The sequence below is a fragment of the Solanum lycopersicum genome, chromosome 5, assembly GCF_036512215.1.
Source record: "Solanum lycopersicum chromosome 5, SLM_r2.1".
Lineage (NCBI taxonomy): Eukaryota > Viridiplantae > Streptophyta > Magnoliopsida > Solanales > Solanaceae > Solanum > Solanum lycopersicum.
Window position 1 is genome coordinate 20,900,345 of NC_090804.1, and position 22,564 is coordinate 20,922,908.

A 22,564-nucleotide genomic window follows, 5' to 3' on the forward strand; every position below is an offset into this window, starting at 1 on the left:
ACTGTGCACTTCCATATAGAATTACAACCAGAACAAAATAAAATAGATGAAGTTCATATTTGAGTTAGTTCTGACTATAGATCCAATTACAACCCTTTCAAGACAATAAGATTACAGAACCTTATCCATGAATTTATATTGCTCTTTCGTCAAGTTTTCTTGTATTGCATATTATCGAGTTGGATATTTAATGTTTTCTAGATGTAGTTTCGTATAAATTTGTGTAGAAATATATTTTTCATGTTAGGAAGACTTAACAACAAAAACCATCGAAGGTTTTTGTTAGTGTTTAGGAATTAGACTTAGTTCATAGGTTTGTAAGAGTTGTATTATTCATTCGTAACTTGTAGTATGTTGGATGATATAGTTATTGTTGACGCTTAGGAATTAGAGTTTATAATTTCTTATGTTAAATAGGATTGTTATCTTTTGTTGAAGCTCAAAGTTTAGTGAAGTTCAGTTAAATTTTAAAGAGGAGTAGGTCATGTTTTTTTATTAAAAAAAAAAACTATTTCTGTGTTGGTGTTTTCCATAGTAATTTATTGTGTCATTACCTTACTTGTTTTACTTAATGCAGTGTCAGTACTCAGTACTCGACAAAGGAATAAATAAAACAACATGTTCCTTAGGCAAATTAGGGGGTTAGTGTTCTAACATACTACAAATGTAAATAATGTATAAAAAATATAGTATGATATTATATTAACTTATACAATTTATTAGGAAATCTATAAGATGATTTGTACTCTTCTATTTTATGATTTTTTTAATTATTGGGAAAATGCACGAGTACCCCCTCAATCTATGCCCGAACTCTCAGAGACATACTCATACTATATTAAGGTCCTATTACCCCTTAACTTATTTTATAAATAATTTTCTCTACCTTTTTGGCCTCTTGTGGGCCAGCGCGTGTTGACTTTTTTAAAAGCTAGTGTCATGTAGGTTTAAAAGGGGTAGAAAATTATTGATAAAATAAGTTCGGGAGTAATAGGAACTTAGTATAAAATAAGTGTGTCTCTAGGATTTTGCGCATAGGTTGGGGGATACTTATGCATTTTCCCTTAAATCATTCTATAAATTTCAATACATGATATCCATGCAAAATGGGTTGAAACCCAAAAAATAATTCAAGTATCCACTGAATAAGTTTAATTTTTAACTACTACTTCGAATTAAATGATATCTTCGATGAAATCTACTATTAAATTTAACAGGTTTAGTCAACGGACGTACATAGTAAAAATCTTTAAATAAAGTACAAATTTACTGAAAAAACAAAGACAATAGTTAATTAGTCAAATTACTTGTTATTTATGACTATTTTCTTTTATTATTCTATTGTTTTATTTTCCTTTCTTGAAAAAGAGGGTTAATTAAGATATCCATTTAATTTGTGTAACTTTATAAATAAAAGACATTAAACTAAAATGGAAAAGAGAAAATTTTCATATCGAGGTTACTTTTCATGATCTCGAATCCCAAATAAATTTACGGTTGTAAAAGTTATAACAAAACTAACTTTTAAAATTAATCTAACAAATTTAAATTGCTGCTCCAATAAATTGTTAGAAATACCGATACAAAAACATGGATCTTGAATATTAAGAATGAAGAATAAAGAACTCTGATCAACTACATCATGCTCTTTATTGATAAGATTGTTGGAAAATATATATTCACAGCGAAAGCATATCAAGAATCTTTACTGCTTACATGAATAATAGATAAACAATACGTTTATGCTAAAATAAAAATCATGCTACACCACATAAACATACTGAAAGTTATTTCAATAAATATCTCTTGAAGCGTCAGCAGAAACCTTCGAGCGAATCTCCAAGTTAAACGGATCTTCAAGCGAATCTACAAGATAACCATGGTAATCTACAATGATCCCAAGTCACATCCGAACTCTCTCAATTCTTGGGTGTGCAAGCATTGAATAGAATACTATTCATCTATTTTCTAGGTTAGGAGAATCCCTATTTATAGAGACTTCTTCCTAATCCAAAAAGTACTAGAAAACCTTATTTTTCTAAAAGACAAGAAAAACTAATATTATTCTTCCTTTTTGCATAGAAGTAGGATTCTGAGTTCTAATTAAATATGGGCACTATAGGGACCACAGAATTAATTACTGAGGCTTCCTATTATGGAAATAATTCAAAATAATTAATTTGAATTTTTCTTACTAGAATAAATTACAAATCATTCCACTAGAAATTCATGATTGCACTCCTCTATTTTATAATTCCCCATTAAACACTTAAATAATTCCCCATGTAAGATTTCAAATACTAATCAATAAATGTAATTACTGATGAATTTAACTGTATGATTAATTTTCTTTAGAGCACTGCTTAACTTATTTCATGTGTCGGATTCATTAATCCACTTGCAAGATTTGACACAATGAAAATTTATAAGTTTCTCAAAAAGGCATATCAATTAATCTCTATAATGAGATATAGATTCCATCAACTAACTTATTAAATCACCAATATATATTATTATCATCCAACTTACCAGGGATATTGACCCATCTCAGAATCTCACTTTTTAATATATCAAAACGACATGTAATATATACAGATCATGATAGTTATATCAGGATTAAGATGATAAGTACATTTAATAGTTTAGAGAATATATTTTTGTGAGTCAATCTAAAACAACTATGTATACTCGATCCCGTTCAATATATACAAAATGTACTAGCACAAGAAGTTGGAACTATACCGTTCCCATAATCAGGACAAATTACATACAGTCTTGTGCTACAATCGTACCCGATGACATGTCCAATTTCCATCCTAGATTGTGAACAAAAAACTTTATACTTATAAAAACTGATGATTTAATTCTCTGTGTATAAGCTAAAATTCTACACACCAAATCATCTACTATATAAGTAAATAGACACCATAAATGAATATATGATCTATTGAATTTTACCAAATATTAAATATCTAATAAATACTATTTCTTAACACATGGTTAATAGTATATATCCAAAAAAATTCCCAGTTCGACTTTTAACCATCACAATTGTTATTATATACTTTATCTAAATGCATGGTTAATAGTATATACACTAACAATCTCCTAATTAGATATTTAATCTTTAAAATTGTTAGAATACTATGACTAAACGCATGATTTATAGTATATACCATAACAATCACCACTTAGACTCTTAAGTATGCATTTACAACTTTCACAGACATTCCTTTATTTCTTATTGAAAAAAAAAATTACCAAGCTATTTTATCATGCAATTTTGTCTAGTAGTGCTTTGTCGTAACCAATCGATTTGTACTTGATCTTGAGAGACCTTATCATGAAACTCTCCAAGAGTGTGCTTCTTTTCAGGAACTCTATCATAAAAGTTCTCTCAAGCATACAGAACAACTCAATCTTCGTTATGATTCTCCCACTACGACTAAGTATTACTATAATAATCACACTTTCATGTTCTTGAGTTTTAATATTTTTTCAAAATATTTCGACAATTAAATATTAACAATTTCTCATGAAGTGTTATTTTAATTTGCTCAACATCACTCCAACTACTTGAGATAGTAGTTTTCTTATGTCTAGTAATGTTTCTTCCACTACTTAAATGGAATGGGATGTCAATTTTGACATACACATTAGATGTTCTTGAGCGTATGAATTTGCAATTGACTTATTTTTTATTTCTTTTTTCAAATCCCGTAAAGATAGTCTACTTCTAGGAACATGGTTTACTAAAATTATCCTTTTCTAGAAATATGAAAGTTGTGTTAACAATTGACTTATTTTCTTTAGGACATTATAATAAACCTTTTCATTCTTTAGCATATCCAATTAACACACACATTCCGTTCTTAATTCAAATTTTTCTTATTCTCCCACTCAACACATGTGCAGGACAATCATATATCTTAACATGTCACAGATTAGACTTACGTCAAATCCAACTAGTTCTATGGTTGCTCAAGGTACTAATATGAATGAAACTTAATTCAAAATGTAATATGTAGTTAGTAGAACAAAAACCAAAACAAACAAAATAACTAATAATAAGTCAATAAGTAATCTCACCATCTTTATAAGCGTCTAGTTCTTTTCTCTTCTACATCAATCCATTATTTAGTGTCTAGTTTAGACAATTGAAAGACAATTATTCTATAAGATAAGTGACTTATGAGCTAAGAGGTTTACGTCAGTACAATCAGATTGTAGTGACTTTATATATTTTTCATGATGATACTTTCATGTGTTTTAAATATCTTAAGTTTATCAAGACATTTAGACTTATAAAACATAAAGAATTATATTCATATCACGAGTAATTTTTTTGAAAACTCAAAACCTCAAATTCACCTATTTCCCATGTGCTCATTTATGACACAAATCAAAATGGATTAATTATAACTTATCACTACCTCTTAAATCCTTTTTAAGAGGAAAACTAAGGTCTCTTCGTATTTTTTCTTCTAAACAAAACGTACATGTTGGTAGTGACTTCACTTTCAATGAACAGTCATGTCCATCCATTAAAAAACCTCAAAATTCTATTCAGAATAAATGAGTTAGACCCTAATGTAGAGATAAGTCTCAATCAATTTAAAAGATATTTTTTATGAGACATATTAGTATAATTATATTCTCTCATACATATAACATAATCATGCATGAATATACCAAAAGAAATAAAATATTTATCAAACTCAATGGAAGAAGAGTTACAAAAATATATTGTATACTCATCTCTTATCTGGTTAGAAGCTGGAAAAAATATTCTTCTAACATAAGGTACATACGCAATGCATTCTTTAAGTTAATATGTTATCTCTACCAAGAGAAAATCTTAAGTAGTACTAAGTGGGTGTGTAAAGTCTATTGAGAATATGAGACACAATACTTTAAATAGATCATAATATTTTGAATAATCCCGAAAAACAAAATTTAGGGCTCATTTATTCATATATATACATGTATCTTGAATAGCCAATCGTTGGTATTAGAGAACTGCTTATGCAATAGACATGTACAATGAACGATTATTCACTCCATAAACTTATACAGACCTAATTCAGTTGGAGAATCTACTATTAATTTAAGTTAAGTGAAAATCATCTAGCTACATTGATCCAATCTTATATTACTCAGTTTAGGAGACTTAATATAGATTATCAAAACTAGACAATTAAATACATAGTGACTTGTATCAATTTCATCCGTTAGGGAAGAAGGTCTAAGCCAGCACATAAAACTAATACTTCACTACTATTTGATCAATTATGACCAAAAAATCATATAACGATCCAAAAAAATTTAATTTCTTACTAGGTCGTTCTTATAAATCTACTAAATTTCAAATCAATTAGATTTTTTTTTTCGAATTCCAAAACTATGATCAATTTGTTTGAAAATTCAGATCAATTAGATTTCCTTATTTTTCGAATTCCAAAACTATGATCAATTTGGTTGAAAACGTTGTTTGGTCATAATAGAATTCAAGATTTTCCCGCTCAGTAATTCTTATCATTTATCATCGTTTTGTAAAATAGATAAATGAATTAAGAATAAAGAACAAAATTCAAAATTTCCAAAAGGTAAGCATATTTATGTATACATTGAATATTAAAATTCAAAACACGCCTTTTATATATTTATGCATCGTGAACAATAAATTTTTAAAAATAAAATGACTACTCATGCAACATATATATATGGTGGCAGATATTCACTTCAATAAATTTAGAACAAAAGCCAACTCAGATGGAGAGTATATTTTAGTTTAAGTTAAATGAATATCATTATCCCTAGATCCATTGATCCAATCAAATTTAACTCAATTTCGTAGAGTCAATAAAAATAATAAAAACTGGAGATTAAACTTTAGTGACTTGTATTAATTTCATCTGTTATGGAGGAAGTTCTAAGCCAACACATCAACTTAATACTTCACTAAAATTTAGTCATCAAGACCATAGAGAACAAACTCTTTCACAACTTTATTATAGTCGTGTACTTTTCGGTAAAATTGATTTTTCATGATACAAAAATTATCTAAAATCATCATCTACACGATCTCAAATAACCAAATCACTACAAAACAATAAGTATTTAAAATTTGATAGTTTCTTATGAACCTACTGAATTTATGATCAATTGGAGTTCATAAACAATATTTATCTCCAAATCTATGATCAAATTCAGATTCAAACGATTTAAGAAAAAATGAATAGATCTACATCCTTATCATATATCAATTTATGTTAACTAATCATCTGTGATCATGTACCACATAAAACATAAATAAAACCAATATAAAGGATGTCATTGATACTAAATCGCATTTTAATTCCGAAGAACAACTTCAAAATTATTCTAATGACCTTAAAGAAAATTATAATCACATAGCAATGACTATTATTTACTAGACCTTTATTAATGAACTTACCAAATTTAAGGTCAATTGGAGTCAATAAAAATTTATTTCCAAATTTGTGACCAAATTCAAATTTAAGTAATTTAAACATCTTTAGGAATAAAAACAATATGACCTACATTCTTATGACATATCAATTCATGTCAAATAACCATGTGCAATCATGTTCTAAATTTAACATAAACGTAACAAACATAATGAATGAACTCATTATACTCAAATCAAATTTTAATCCGAGAAACTACCTAAAACCATCTAAATAATTTAAGTTGGAACCATCAAATTTTAAGTCAATAAAATATCATAAAGTTCATGACCACCTTGACTATGACCAAATTTGAAAAAATTATTATTTCAGGCATAGTTAATTAAAGATTAAAATAACTTATTTTGCATTTTTAATTTCTTTTTAATAATTATCTCATGACCACAAAATATATGTGTGTCCTGTTACAATATATTGTTCTCTCAATTAATACACTTGAAAATTCAATATATTATATTTCGCCCTTAAAACGGTGAAATCTTTAATATCTTTTCTCATGAATTAATTTAAGTTCTACTAATATGTCAATGTAAATCTCCTTTCGAGTAAACAAATCTTTACTAGTATGCATTTGTGAAGAACAATCAATGCACTATATAATGAGGATATTCTAACGATTGAAATAAAAAGACCGCTTTCATAGATCCTATTTATTTATTCAGAACTTCTAATAATTTCAAATAAACAGACCACTTAATAGTAATCATTAATTAAATATAAGATTCTTAATATCTATACATATCAATATATTTACAAAATGAAGAGAACTTTATGCCCATATAATTCAAGTAATCTAATTCTCCTCCAATAATAATTTTTTATCAATTATTTGACCAAAAATTAATCAAGCGCATAATAATCGTGAAAACAAAGATAACCTACGGGTAGAACTTGCCGCCAACACATGCAAAGTAACTTCACAATTCACATATTGCAACCATCAGTAAGCTAACTCATCAATACAAGATTTTAGATAATTTACTGTAAAGTCACTTCCTTATTGTTTTCTTATACAAAATATACTTGAGTTAATTATTAAAACTCAATGTTGTGTGGATGTCGTCATCAACATATAGAAGTTCAATTCCTTTTATTTTTCTCTTTAATCCAAAAAAAATTATTCTTTTTTAAAAAATAATTTAAAGGCTAGCTACATCACGCCAACATGCATCACAATCCAAAAAATAATAATTTTCAGTCAATTTGCCATGTGACATCGTCCAAATTCAAGGCTACACCCACTCCTCAACTTCACATGTTTTTTATCCAATGGAACTAGTTCAGAAAAACAACATAATAATACATGATTACATATATGTATATTTATCCAGGTTATATATTATGGATGAAGTCGAATACTATCGAGAAATTGTTTACATATTATTATACACTACAACTAAAACAACTTTTAGCGGCATTAAATATTGACATTAATAAAGACTGCTAAAGTCTTTACCGGCATTAGTTAAGTATCATTAGAATCAATGTCGCTAAAGGGGTTAGGGACATATACAAAGAGTGTCAATTGCCGCATAAAGTACATATTTAGCGGCAATTAAGAATTAATTATCACTAATTATCATTTTTGTTGTAGTGATAGTTTGTCAATAATATTCTAATAGTAACTACTATTTTGAATTGGAGGGAGGGGGGGGGGGGTTTAATGAGAATTAGTAACTAATATAGGTTCTTGCATTTTTATAAACAACAAAGACAAAATAGGGTTGCAATTCATAGATGTCGGAACTTACACAAATAGTTTACCATCAACTCATTAAGGTGTGTTTATTGTGAAAAATTGATGAATTTTGAAGTCTTGTAAAGCCTTCCTACCCAATTAAGAAAATATCACCCTAAGTCCTTGTTTGCACTTAGTAATTGAATTTATTTCTTCACGTTTAAAGCCTCTGCTGAGGTATCCTCTATTGAGTTCAACCTATTAGATTGAGATTTGTAGATCCAGCCTATAATCAATTTTTTTCCGTAATATTAACTACATATATAAAATATTTTTGAATATCGATCAGTTCTTATTATTAACAACAATTTAATAAAGGTAATTTTTATAAAAAATTCGCAATACTAAATTAATCACCACTTCATGAGGAGTAATTATTGTAAAGAAACTATTTACATCATCAGTACTCTAAGTTCAATAACCCTATGACACGATTTGTCAATTTTAACAATTCTCAAAAAATTACCATTTACCCCTTTTGATATCGTCGACCATGAGTCTTTTCTTATTGAGTATTGAAAGTTATTTTCAAACATTGAGTAAAATGTTGAGAATCTTTATAAGTTTTTTGTATTTTAGATGCTAAAGTTGTTAAAAAAGGTTTTGGTATTTTGGAGTTTCTACTCTTGGAATAAAATTTCATTAATTTCATCAGTGTGGGCATATGGAAATTGGTCTAAGAGAGTTGATGTTTTGTTTTTTTTTTTGTTTTAATTTAATAGTGGACATGGAAATTTTATTGCATAATGATTTTGTATAAAAGAGGCCACAAATTGTGACCAAAAAATGATGAAAAGTTGCAAAATAATAAACTTAGCCTAGCCTAAACTGTTGTTTATCTTCTTTGTTTTGATTCTTAATGTTGAAAGTTACGCTTTCTCTAAGAGAGTTGTTGGTTTCAGATTCAGATCTTTTGAGGATTTGAGGTCCTTAAAAAATTGGTGCAATTATAGTCTTTGGATTAACTTTGGTTAATATTTTCGAGTTTGATGCTCATTTTGAACATGTGAGAGTTCTCTTAGATTCAGTGGATGATTTTTTTCCTAGAAGAGGTCTTAGTTCAATTTTTAGAGGACCTGAGCTTGTTTTTTCCCTTTTAGGCATTATGATTTTTTTTTCTTTTGTGATTTACAAGGGACTCAAATAATGGAAACCTCATAATTGAATTATGATGGTTCCATTGAACCATAATTGCTCTGTAGAATTAATTTATGTATATAGTTTGTGTGTAAAGGGTTTTGAACAAATTATGAGGGTCCTTTCAATGGTTTTGAGTTGGTTGATTTTCTTTTTTGTGTTGCTGAAGCCAACCCTGGGCGATGGCAGAGGGGTGACCTTGTTTTTGGGAAGTCAATAAAATGACCTACGTGTAACATCTCATAACTTGTATTGGCCAAAAATAATCTAAGAAACTAAAATTTATCACTTTTAGAAAGAAAAAGGGAAAGTCTGGAAAATTTCCCAAGTTTAAAAAGTGAGTTTTGGTCATTTTCAAATGGCCATAAATTCTAGCTCAGGATGATTTAGAGGTAGTCTTGTTATAGTTGAAAATACCTTTCCAATGGCGCCTAATTTGCGAAATGTTTATATCATATGAGGGAGATATGACTTTCTAAAATTGGATTGTTGAATGAAGAAAATGCAGTCCAAATTTAAAGAAGGGCAAACTAGTCTTTTCACCTAACTTTTTCTAATTTATTTTGACAAAATTTAATTGGGGTGAAAATAAGGCTTAAGTCAGTTTTAGAAAAGTTATTCACGCTTAGGGCTTGGGAGAAATGAGAAGAGAACAAGAAGAAGGGAAAAAGATAAAGATTTCGCCAAGAACACTAAAGAATTCTAGTGAAATTCATCGGGGGTGATCTCTATTAAGGTATGTGAGATCTTTCATGTTGGATTTATTCATCTGCACACCAATCTTTCACATGTTTTGTAGTTTTGGAGATGTTCATATGATTTAAAGTGAGTTCTTGATAAATCTTGTCGAATCTCTTTTCGTTGAGTGGATTGAATACCCATTGATGTTAATTAATAGTTTCTGAGGTTATTTTGAGTAATATAAGTTAGGTATTTATAGTATTGATGATCCCAAGGGTTTGGGGATTTGATTATGGAGGTTTATGCGTTTTAGAATTAGAAAAAATGATCTGAAAAACTTATTAGACGCACTTAGTCAAGCCAAGCGCGTTGCGCCACAAAGTGGCTTCAGTCAACTCAAGCCTAGCGCGGCATGCCACCAGTGCACTTAAACCAAGCCTCAGCAAACTGAGGCTGGCGCGACGCTCCACCTGTGTACCCAACCCAACATTTTATTGTCTAGTTTTCGTAGTATAATCCTTTTAAGTCCTTCCAAGGTAATTAACACCTTCAAGTGATTCTGATTACTTCAAATGACTTCTATATGCCTAGAGATCATTAAAGAACTACAACAATAACCTTGAATCTATAATTCAATTCATGTAAAGTTAAGATCAAAGTCAAGTAATTTAAGAGTCAAGTTTAAAGTTAAGACGTAAGTTAAATTAAAGTCTTAATGGTTTTCAAGAGTCTTATTTAAACATTTTAACTTTTTTTAAGACTTAATTTCAAGCTAAGTAAAAAGTTAATTTGATGTTATTTTCTTCAAGGTATATAAGGAATAAGTATTTCCAAGAATACTTTAAATGTTTTCCGCATTTAAACAAGCAAGGTAAGTTTGATTTTCATGGAGCCTTAGGGCGAGTTTTAAAATAAGAACTTTAGCCTTCTAAAAGAAGCAAGCAGGGAAACTAAGATTTCCAAGATAGCCTTTGAGCTAAGTATTTTGAGCATTAATCTCAAACAATAGAATTAGTATGTTTTTAAACATAAGAGCAACATATTTTGGGGAGTAGTATTGAGCAACGATATGGGGGAGAGTTAAAACAGCTCACAACCCCCATAAACCCAATAACCACCATGGGTAGAAAAGGGGTCCTACTTTTTAGATGAACCCTTTTCACAGTAAACTAGTGGATCCATTAGGAAGTTTAGGTCTTATACCTTTTTCCGGGTATAAGATTTGCTGGCAGCGTGAGGTAGATCATTTTATCATCACTATAGCTCTTAAGTAATGGTTGTCTGCTAGAGAAACTCCCACATCAGTTATTGTATTTTTATATACATCAGTTTATTTATATTCTATATATATCTTATAGTTAATTGTATCCTTGTATATATTCGGAGTTTGCAACATGTTTCAGATATGTTTTATTTATATTGCACTTACTTTTTAATTACAATATATTGAAATGAGTTAGTTGTTCATGAGTTGAGCAGAGCCAAGGTAAGTGTTCTTGCTTACTCTTTATTCAATATTGAGTGTTGTTAGCATTCCAACTTGCATACTCATACAATCAATGTACTAGTTCTAGTTGGCGTGCATCATATCATGATGCAGACACAGGTAGCTAGGATCACCATATGGCGTACTCTTGATTGAGCGAGCAGCTCAGAGTCAGTTGATGAGCCTTCCTTCATTCCGGAGGAAAACATAATCCTTTAGTTATTGTTTAGTTTCAGTTGTTAGGATGATTGGGGGTCATGGCCCAACATCCCTGTTTATTTTAGAGGATTCTTAGACAGATGATATTAGTTTTATTAGTCTTTTCCTTTATATTGTAAGGGTCCGCTCAAGGCCCACAATGGTCATTGGTTTCTAGCAACGTCTAGGGGTAGACTTAGGTCGTGAAAAACATGCTATTAGAGCCTTATGAAGCCTTGTTCATAAAGTCTTATTCATCGTTATAAAGTGTGCCACATCTATGATTAGGATGTTGCGACATTTAGGAATTTCTCACTTCTTTTATATTCCTTTTATGTGTTAGAATTTATCTCTAAAGTCTCTACCTAATTCGTGATTTCACATGTTTCAGATAACCATGCCCCAATGAAGAGTAGCAAGTGGTCGTCCTTCTAAGAGGAATGTTGAACCTCTGGAACAAGAGTTACCCAATGCACCTCAAGTGTAACCTCAAGGGGAAGTAACCAACGCTGTGTTTCGTGAGGCTATTAGGATGTAAAGTCAAGCTGTCACTAACAAGGTTGGTCAGCAAAGAGGAGATCGACAAGAAACGGATAACACTTAGAGGATTCAGGAATTCTTGAGAATGAATACCCCAAACTTCACTGGTTCAAGCACTTTTAAGGAACCTGAGAACTTCATCGAGGAACTTAAAAAGGTGTTCAAGGTGATGCATGTTGCTAACACTGAGATATTTGAGCTAGCCTCTTATTGACTCAAGCGCATTAATAGGATTTGGTTTGATTAATGTAAAGAGGGTGAGGATGAAGATGCAGCACCTATGAGCTTGGCTTGTTTTGAAGAGGCCTTCATGGAATGTATATTTCCCTAAGAACTGAGAGAGGCCAAGGTACGCGAGTTCCTTAACCTTAAGCATGATTCGCTATGTGTGTAGGAGAATGGGTTGAAATTCACTCAACTATCTCGTTTTGCTTTGGAGATGGTTAAGGACATGAAATGTATGATGAGTCTGTTCGTTGCCGATTTGGGCCGCTCTTCAAGCAAAGAGGGCCTACTGGAATGCTTATTGGAGACATGGAAATTTTGAGGTTGATGATCTATGTACAACATGTAGAGGAGGAAAAGTTGAGGGACCGAGAGAAGTACAAAAACAAGAAAGAAAAGACTGCGAATGAGTCTAGGCCATAGAAAGATGGTTTGAATCGCCACAGTTTCAGAAGCAATAGGGTCATGAACCATCATATGCTAGGCACCTGCATCAAGATACATAGTTGAGCATCATGGTTGGAACTCTCGAGCTAAGCCTGCATATTTACAGGGTAGTGTGGTGCATGGAGGTAGTAAGTCCCATGCCTACACAAAGGGTGGTACAAATCACTCGGGTGTTTGTTTTGAGGGCTCCACAAACTATTTCAAGTGTTGTTAGACCGGGAATTTCATGAGGGAGTGTCCAAAGAACAAGAAGGGTGGTATTAATGGGGGCAATAGACCTCAATCTTCATCACTTGCTCTACCATATAGGGCTGCACCTAGAGGAGCTACTTCTAGTGCTTGTGGAGGAACAAACCGCTTGTAGACTCTCAATAATCGCAAAGAACATGATAATTCGCCAGCATTGACACTGGTATGATTCAAGTCTTTGACTTTACTGTTTATGCTTGCTAGACCCAAGAGCGAGTTTATCTTCCGCAACTCCATATGTTTTCATGCAATTTGATATTATTCTTGAGTAACATAGTGAACCATTCAGTGTTTCTACCCATGTTGGAGAATTTATTCTAACGGAAAGGGTCTATCGTGATTGTCCTATTTCCATCAAGCACAAGAAGACCATGGCTGATATAGTTGAGTTAGACATGGTAGACTTCGATATCATTCTCAGTATGCACTGGCTTCATGCCTGTTATGCCTTAGTTTATTGTATATTTTGAGTAGTCAAGTTTAAATTTCTAAATGAGTCAGTCTTACAGTAGAAAAGTAGTTCTACAATGCCTAAGGGTCGATTCATTTCGTATCATAAGGCGAAGAAGTTAGTTTTTAAGGGGTGTGTCTATCAGTTAGTCCGAGTTAATGACTCTTGTGTTGAGATACCTGCTATTCAGTAAGTTCAGTAGTGAAAGAGTTTCCAGAAGTCTTTCCAGATGATGTTCTCAGAGTCCATCTTTAGAGAGAGAGATTTTGGTATAGAGGTTCTTCAAGATTCTCTTCCTATCTCTATTCCTCCATATATAATGGTACCAACAGAGTTAAAAGTGTTGCAAAAATAGCTCAAAGATTTGTTAGATAAGGCTTTAATTCGACCAAGTGTCTCACATTGGGGTGCTTCGGTCTTGTGTGTGGCAAAGAAGGACGGTTCTGTTAGGATGTGTATAGACTACCTCCAATTGAATAAGGTTGCCGTCTAGAATAAGTATCCTCTTCCAAGTATAAATGATCTTTTCAACCATCTTCAAGGTGCTTCTTGCTTCTCTAAAATTGACCTCCGATCTATCTACCATCCGTTGAAAGTTAGGGAATGTGATATTTCTAAGACAACTTTTAGAACCAAATATAGGCATTATGCATTTTTGGTCATGTCATTGGTTTGACTAATCCGCCTGCATCATTCATAGATCTATGAATAGAGTCTTCAAACCTTATTTAGATCTGTTTGTTATTGTCTTCATTGTTGACATATTGATTTATTCTAGGAATGAAGAAGATCAAGGTAGTAACTCAAGATAGTTCTTCAGACTTTGAAAGATGAGAACTATATGCTGAATTCTCCAAGTGTCAGTTTTGGCTTAAGTCTATGGCACTCTAGGGCCATATCATTCTGGTGATGGAATTAGGGTTGATACCCAAAATATAGAAGCAATTTAGAGTTGGCCTAGACACACATCTCTAATAGATATAAAGAGTTTCTTGAGCTTGGCTGGCTACTATAGAAGATTTGTTGAGGCATTGTTATCTATCTCGTCTCCTTTGACAAAGATTAATCAGAAAATAGTTACGTTTCAATGGTCTGAATCTTGTGAGAAAAGCTTAAAGAGTTGAAAAAGAAGTTCACTACTACTCTGGTTTTGACCTTAATAGAAGGTACTCAAGGTTTTTTGGTGTACTGTGATGTGTCAAGAGTTGGTTTGGGTTGTGTGTTCATGTAGAATGACAAGGTTATAACTTATGCCTCCAGAAAATTGAAGGTTTATGAGAAGAATTGTCCAACCCATGGTTTATAGTTAGATGTTGTAGTTTTCACTTTAAAGCTATGGCATCACTACTTGTACGGTTTTCATGTTGACATATTCATTGATAACAAGAACCTACAATATGTGTTTACCCAGAAAGAGCTCAATGTCAGGCATAAGAGGTGGTTAGAATCACTCTAGGATTATGACATGTGTATTATTTACCACCCAGGTAAAGCTAATGTGGTTGTTGATTCCTTATATAGGTTATCCATGGGAAGTACCGCCCATGTTGAAGAAGAAAAGAGAGAGTTAGCCAAATATGTGCACAGACTTGCACGCTTGGGAGTAAGACTTATGTATTCCACAGAAGGAGGGATAGTGGTAACTAATGGGGTTAAGTCATCACTAGTGTCAGAAGTAAAAGAGAATCAAAACCAAGACCCCATTTTCTTAACTTCAAGGCAAATATTCATGAGCAACGAGTTTTGGCTTTTGAACAAGGGGAAGATTGTATGCTAAAGTATCAAGGTAGGTTGTGTGTACCTAAGGTGGATGAACTCCAAGGGAGGATCATGGGGGAAGCTCATAGCTCTAGGTATTCCATTCATCTGGGTTCCACAAAGATGTACCGCGATTTGAGAGAGGTATACTAGTGGGAAGGCATCAAGAAGTGCATTGCTGAGTTTGTTTACAAATGCCCAAATTGCCAACAAGTGAAAGTTCACCAAAGGCCTGGTGGTTTGGCTCAGAATATAGAATTTCATGAAATTATTAGGGATATGATTAACATGGACTTCGTCACAGGGTTGCTAAGTTATCGGAGACAACATAATTCAATTTGGGTTATTTTCGATAGAATGACTAAATCAACCCACTTATTGCTAGTAAAGACCATTCATTCCGCAGAGGATTATGCAAAATTATACATTCAAGAGGTGGTAGGACTTTATGGAGTCCCTGTTTCAATCATTTTAGATAGAGGTGCACAATTAACTTCATAGTTCTAGAAGTCTTTCTATAATAGTTTTGGTTCAAAGGTTAATTTAAGCACTGCTTTCAACACTCAGATGGATGGGAAAGCGGAGTGCACTATCCAGATCTTAGAATACATGTTGAGGGCTTGTGTGATTGATATCAAGGGGAATTGGGATTATCACCTACCTCTTATCGAGTTCACATACAACAACAGTTACCATTCGAGCATCCAAATCGCTCCACATTAAGCTCTTTGTAGGAGAAGATGCAAATCTCCTATTGTGTAGTTTGAACTTGGTGAAGTAGGGTTGATAGGACCAGATCTAGTTCACCAATCCATGGAGAAGGTGAAGGTGATCCAAGAGAGATTAAAAACGACACAAAGTCGTCAGAAATCCTACACAAATGTTACGAGAAGGCCGTTGGAGTTAGAGGTGGATGATTGGGTATATCTGAAAGTTTCACCCATGAAGGGTGTGACGAGGTTTGGTAAGAAGGGGAAACTTAGTCCCCGATATATTGGTCCTTATAAAATATCCAAGAGAATTGACGATGTAGCATGTAAGTTGGAGCTACCCCAAGAGTTAGCAACAGTTCATCCAGTGTTTCACATTTCGATGTTGAAAAAGAGATTTGGTGACCCTTCATCCGTTTTGCCAACTAAAAATGTTTGGATTAACGATAGCTTATCCTATGAAGAGATATTAGATCAGATTTTAGATCATCAAGTTTGCAAGTGAAGGAAAAAGGAAGTTGCATTAGTCAAGGTTCTTTGGAGGGACAAACTTGTTGAGGAAGAAACTTAGGAAGATGAAGAGGATATGAAGAGAAGATATCCACATATCTTTGAATCTGGAGAAAATGCGGATCAAGGTAATAATTTCTCTTCTTATTACTTTATAAACTATGAGTGAACATGTTGTTACCTGCTTTGATTGTTGAATGTTAAACTTGAGGTTACCATTCTTAGCTTAGTTAAAGAAATCTCATTCGAGGATGAATGTTCACAACGTAGAGATATTATAACATCTCGTAACTCGTAATGACCATGAATAAGCTAAGAAACTAAGATTTATTAGTTTTTGAAAGAAAAGGGTAAATGTAGAGATCAGTAAAGAACTCAAAGAATAACCTTGAATCCATAATTCAATTCAAGAAAAGTTAAGATCAAAGTAAAAGAAGTTAAGAGTCATGTATAAACTTAAGAAGTAAGTTAAAGTAAAGTCTTAAAGGTTTTGAAGAGTATTATTTAAATATATTAACTTTGTTTAAAGACTCAAGTTTCAAGCTAAGTAAAGAGTTAAGTTGAAGTTATTTTCTTAAAGGTATATGGGGACTAAGTATTACTAAGGATATGTTAAATGTTTTCCACATTTAAACAAGTAAGATACTTTGATTTCCAAGCAGACTTAGAGAGTGTTTTCATTAATGAACTATAGTTTTTTAAAAGAATCAAGCACCGAAACTAAGATTTCCAAGATAGACTTTGAGATATGTATTTTGAACAGTAAGCTCTAACAACATCATAAATATGTTTTTAAAATATAAGAGCCAACATATTTTTTGGAGTAGTATTTAGCACCGATACGGGAGAGAGTTCAAACAACTCACAACCCCTATAACCCATGTATCCACCATGGGTAGAAAATGGGTCATACTTTTTACATGAACCATTTTCATAGTAGACTAGTGGATCCATTAGGCATTTCAGATCATATACCTTTGGCGGGTATAAGATGCGCTAGCAGTGTGATGTAGATCTTTGCATCATCATTGTAGCTCTTTAATGATGGTTTTCGGTTAGAGAAACTCCTACATCATTTATTGTATTTTATATACTTCCATTTATTTGTATTTTATGTACATCTCAGAGCTAATTGTATAATTGTATACATTCAGAGTTTATAACATGTTTTCAGTTAGTTTTTCTTTATATTGCACTTACTTTTTAATTACAACATATTAAAATGGGTTAGTTGTTCATGAGTTGAGCAAAGCCAAGGTAAGTGTTCTTTCTTACTCCTTTTGAATCTTGAGTGTTATTAGAATTAAAACTCACATACTCTTACATTCAATGTACTGATGTCAATTGTCCTTCATCGTATCATGATGCAGACGCAAGTAGCTAGGATAACCATTCAGTGTACTGTTGATCCAGTGAGCATTTTATAGTAAGTTGGTGAGTCTCCTTTATTCCTCTCTTTCTTTCTATCTCGATGTCTCTCTTTTTCATCATTTTAGATGCCAAATCCTATTCCAGTGTCACAGTTGCGGCTTTGCAGACCGATGTGGCAATTTCAACCCTAAGTCTTTTTTCTCTAACATCATGAATTTCCAGTGTGACTTGTTATTTTTTTCTCTGCAACTTTTCTCTAGTAAGTTCCTTCTTGACGTTTTTAACCTTTCCCATAGAGGTAATCTTGCTTTTCCTTAGACGATAGAGTAGCATTTAGGATTTTTTTTGCTTTTGATTTAGACACTTAAGAATCGGAAAATTTGGCCAAACATATTGTAGTAGTGATTTGTATATATCTTCTAGAAATTCATGGGAAGGAGTGATTTAATAATATCCTCATTCAAAACAATACATCACATAAACAATAAAGTACACAAGTATACAGACAAATATAACGTCCTAAACATGTTTGTGAACCTTTCATGCCAAGGGTAGGCCTAACGAATTGAAGGATGTATATGTCTTTTTAAACCAATTAATTATCCCCAAAATACTTCATTAATAACATCCAAAGTGTCTAACAAACATATAACGAGGAAATTGTTCTGAAAATAAATAGCAAAACAAAGTACAAATAAAGAATCCCTACATAGGGATTATAATAAATTTCAAGCCTGCTCTCATTTTTCACGAAGTCTGGTCCTTTTGGCGACATGGAACTCTTCCCACATAGAATATTTGTTCTCCCATAGATGATCGCTCGCCAATAGAGATCCTTCTTGATGTTTGAACCCATCCAACGTATGAATCTGTTGTTCCATGCTGTCATCTAAGTCTTTCATGCATTGTTTGGCTCCTCGTAGCTCTTGTTTCAATTGAGCTTTTACTTTAGCGTCTTTTGAATGACGGTGTTGATGCTATAGTTCATTCTTATAAACTTCTCTTGAAGTTGATGGAGTCAGACTTGATGTTTGGATCCAACATCTACATTAATGTAAGGAATGTTCGAACCAGGTTCAAAATTTCTAGCGAGACTCTTTTTTGACCATTATTTGTATTCCCTAGAACATTCTGGATGAAACCTGTTTAGTACGGGTTACCCAACACTCTTCGAAACCTCCATATCCTATTATGTCTTCAGCAAATTTGACTCGGCCATTCTCGTGGTCAGTTGCAAATTTCCTTATATCTGCGATCTGGGGCAACTCTTGTTTACCTCCTAGTTGCGTTAGGACTCGACCGACAGCTTATGATCTAGTCCCTCTTAACCTTCCAAATACCAAGTAAGGGACTTTTGTTGTTCAAACCACCATATTCTTAGTTACCACCAGACTGTCTGTTGACCATTGTATGTATTCTTCTCTTAGCCCTTGAAGTCTCGAATACCAAAAACTCTCTTCTCCAATCTTGTTGCACTGATTGTAGTCAAACCACCAATCATGACCATGTAGCTCGTCTAACCTCTTTAGGGGATCTGGTTTTTTCGGGAATCCAAATTTTGATCTAAGAAAATTAATCCGAACAAACAATAAAAAAATTAAAAAAATATAAAAATAAAAAAACCAGCACGTTAGACGCTTGAAATAGAACTAGCTATTACAAACAGAACAACATACGCCTCCATGTTGGATGGCTTCCAAATTACTAAAGAAAGCCATCAACGACCAACACATATCTAGGACATTAAGAGAACACCCTTTCAAGAATATAACAGATGGATCATATAAAAGGGAGTTGTTACCTACTTATGTGCAGCGAACGGAGACCACGAACTTGGAAGTGACTCCTACCCCACGAGCACAGGGCCGAGCAGCAGCAAGAGACCTTAATAAATTTAGAATCTTCACAGAAAGAAATTCGGGAGGAACAACAGAAACAAAAGAACGAAAGAGTAGGCCGAAATCGACTATCTCCTTTTCTTAAAAGAATATTTTAGTGCCTATTTCTATTACTCTGCTTAAGGTAAATTTTTTGTACTTTCCTCTCAACAACAATTCTCTCCAAACAAAAAATCACTCCTTTGAAAGAAAAGAAAATGAGCTTATATAGCCATTGATTAGGGCTACAATTTTTTTGGGGAAAAAGGAACGAGATCCGGGTTTAAGGCCCATCTTCCCTTCCAAATTTGAAAAAAATTACTTCACCATTTTGGCCATGAAAGCTTTTCTGAACCTTTCAATGTCATTCCAAAAATGGAAGAGGAACGGATGGCTTCGATAAATTTTCATGTCCTTGGCATTGACGTGGCTAAATCTCCATCTATCAATGACGAATTCGCGTGCTTGGAGTTGATTCAAATCCTACAAGATGCAGAGGAACTCAATTAAAAGCTAAACCAACAGAAAAGGGAGAAAACGGCGTCGGGACGTCGTTTCCCATGCGCGGAGGGCAGTTTCCTGTGTTTCTACTTGCTGGGGGAGAAGAAACGTACTGTTGCGCGTTTCCTCAGTCTGTCTCGCATGAAAAAAAAAAAGAAGAGGCAACGTGATGGGTCGGGTCAAAGGGAAAAGGTGGGATTGATGGCTAAATATGAGTGGGAAAGGATTGGGTTTGGGGCGATCTGGGAATTTTAGTGGGGGTGGGCTGAATCGGTATTTGTTGATGGAAGTTAGGCTGCTTACATTAAAAAAAAGGGGGCCCAATATATGTCCCTTTAATGGATTTGGGGAAGAGATGGGAATTATTGTAATGACTTTCCAAATTAGCCAATTGAGTTTCATTAGCAAAATTTGATAAAAATTAATAAAATGAATCGATATTAGTTAATTCAACGAGCTTCTTAATTTTAACGAGATAAAATAAGTAACTTAAGTATAACTAATGACTCAAAGATGTAAACTAACAAATTGGATAAAATTTGTTTAATAAAATATTAAGTAAAATTCAAAATCCTCTTGAAACAATTTTTTGAATATTCATAAAATAAATTAATTACATATAAAAATTATATAAAACAAATATATTACTCAAACTATAACAAGAAAAGCCAATAAATTTAACTATAAACTAAGGATCGAAACTAAAAACTACTAAACTAATTCAATAGGGCGTTAAATAAAACTAAAATATTTTTGAGACGATTTTAAATATTTAATAAAATGAGCTAATTATAAAAAAGCATATAAAAATTTATATCTCCTAAATATGATGAAAATCGACTAAAGTTACTCTAAAACGACTTGAGAAACATTTAGAATTTTAAAAGGTCAACAACTACTTCAAATTTCTTTGGAATTCAAGAAACTCGTGAATTAATCTCTATCGGGGAGGGTCAAAATTGGGTGTCAACATTCCTCTTTTTTTTTTTTTATAATAATAGAATAATTCAACTTTTTCCCGCTTTTATCAGTTCCCCCTATCAGCATGCCTCTTCAGGTAACTGTATTGATCCCCTTTTTGCGTCTTCCCCGAGTATCTTAAATAATCAAAACATCAAAAGAAAATAACATTTCCCCCCTTTTTGATGATGAAAAACTTTTTCAATTTCTTCCCCCTATCAGTATGACCAAGCCCTCTTCAAGGAGCCCTTCTTCCACCTATTGGCATTTTCATGCCATCGTTGATCGTATACCATCATTGATAACAATAAATGGTCTCATAACCTAACAATCTTAGCCTTTTGACATCATAAAAAGGGGTTAAAGCAGTAAAGCAAGTTGCCAGAAATATAGTTCAAGAAAATTCATGGTCACTTGGGCAACATGAACATGAGTAAAGATGCATAAAGTAATGAGACAAATTAATAGAAACAAGGCAGCTTTCATTCAAAAATGAAAGATTACCAGTTAAAGAATTGCACATATAATTAAAAATGACAATAATGACAACACCCACTGAGTTTAGGACTAACAAGGTAATTAAGGAAGAGAGAGGGATAACTTAGAAGTAAGGGATGGAACGAATAAAATAAGTACAACATATCCCTTAGCATGATTTTTTTTAGAAGATACCTTAAAGTTCAACATTCTTTGCTGCCAACTTTTATTTGTTTTTTTAATTTTCAACTTGGTCCCTCTTATTGTTCCTCCTGAAGCAAAACTTTCAAACAACTATTGTAGCATCCATGTTAGCAAGAGCAGCTGTCATAACTTTCATATCAAGCCCGAGTTTCTCATGACGTAAGGATTAGCAAGATTAAACATACTCAAGGACTCCGAGTTGAATAGACCAATAATTGGAGGAACCATTTGAATTTCTTTTCATCATTTATTTTTTATAATCCGACACCCCTGTTTCATAATACTTTGACTTCCCAGCGATTTGATCTACCGTAGTTTAGCACACAAACCTATATCTGCTACATACCTTGCCTCAATCGTTTAAGAGCAAAAAATCTTACCTTTTATTTCCTATGAAAGATATGAGCCAGGAAATTGAGCCATTCATTTTCTTTCTATTGGCTTGATACCCAACATAATCAGAATCAATATATTCATCTAGTCAACACAAAGTCTCATAATGGAATGAGTAGAACCAGATCGATGTCATCATCAAGTGTATTAGGATTCTCTT

At 32.6% G+C, this 22,564-nt stretch overlaps 1 long non-coding RNA gene across 1 annotated transcript; it reads right to left on the bottom strand.

Moving 5' to 3' along the window:
* Positions 1-18,591: 18,591 nt before the first annotated feature.
* On the bottom strand, positions 18,592-20,491 carry LOC138348535 (uncharacterized). The gene is made up of 2 exons (XR_011221211.1): positions 19,794-20,491; positions 18,592-19,555 (listed from the first exon to the last, which is right to left on the bottom strand). It is a non-coding gene; the product is annotated as an uncharacterized lncRNA (long non-coding RNA).
* Between the last annotated feature and the right edge of the window lie 2,073 nt (positions 20,492-22,564).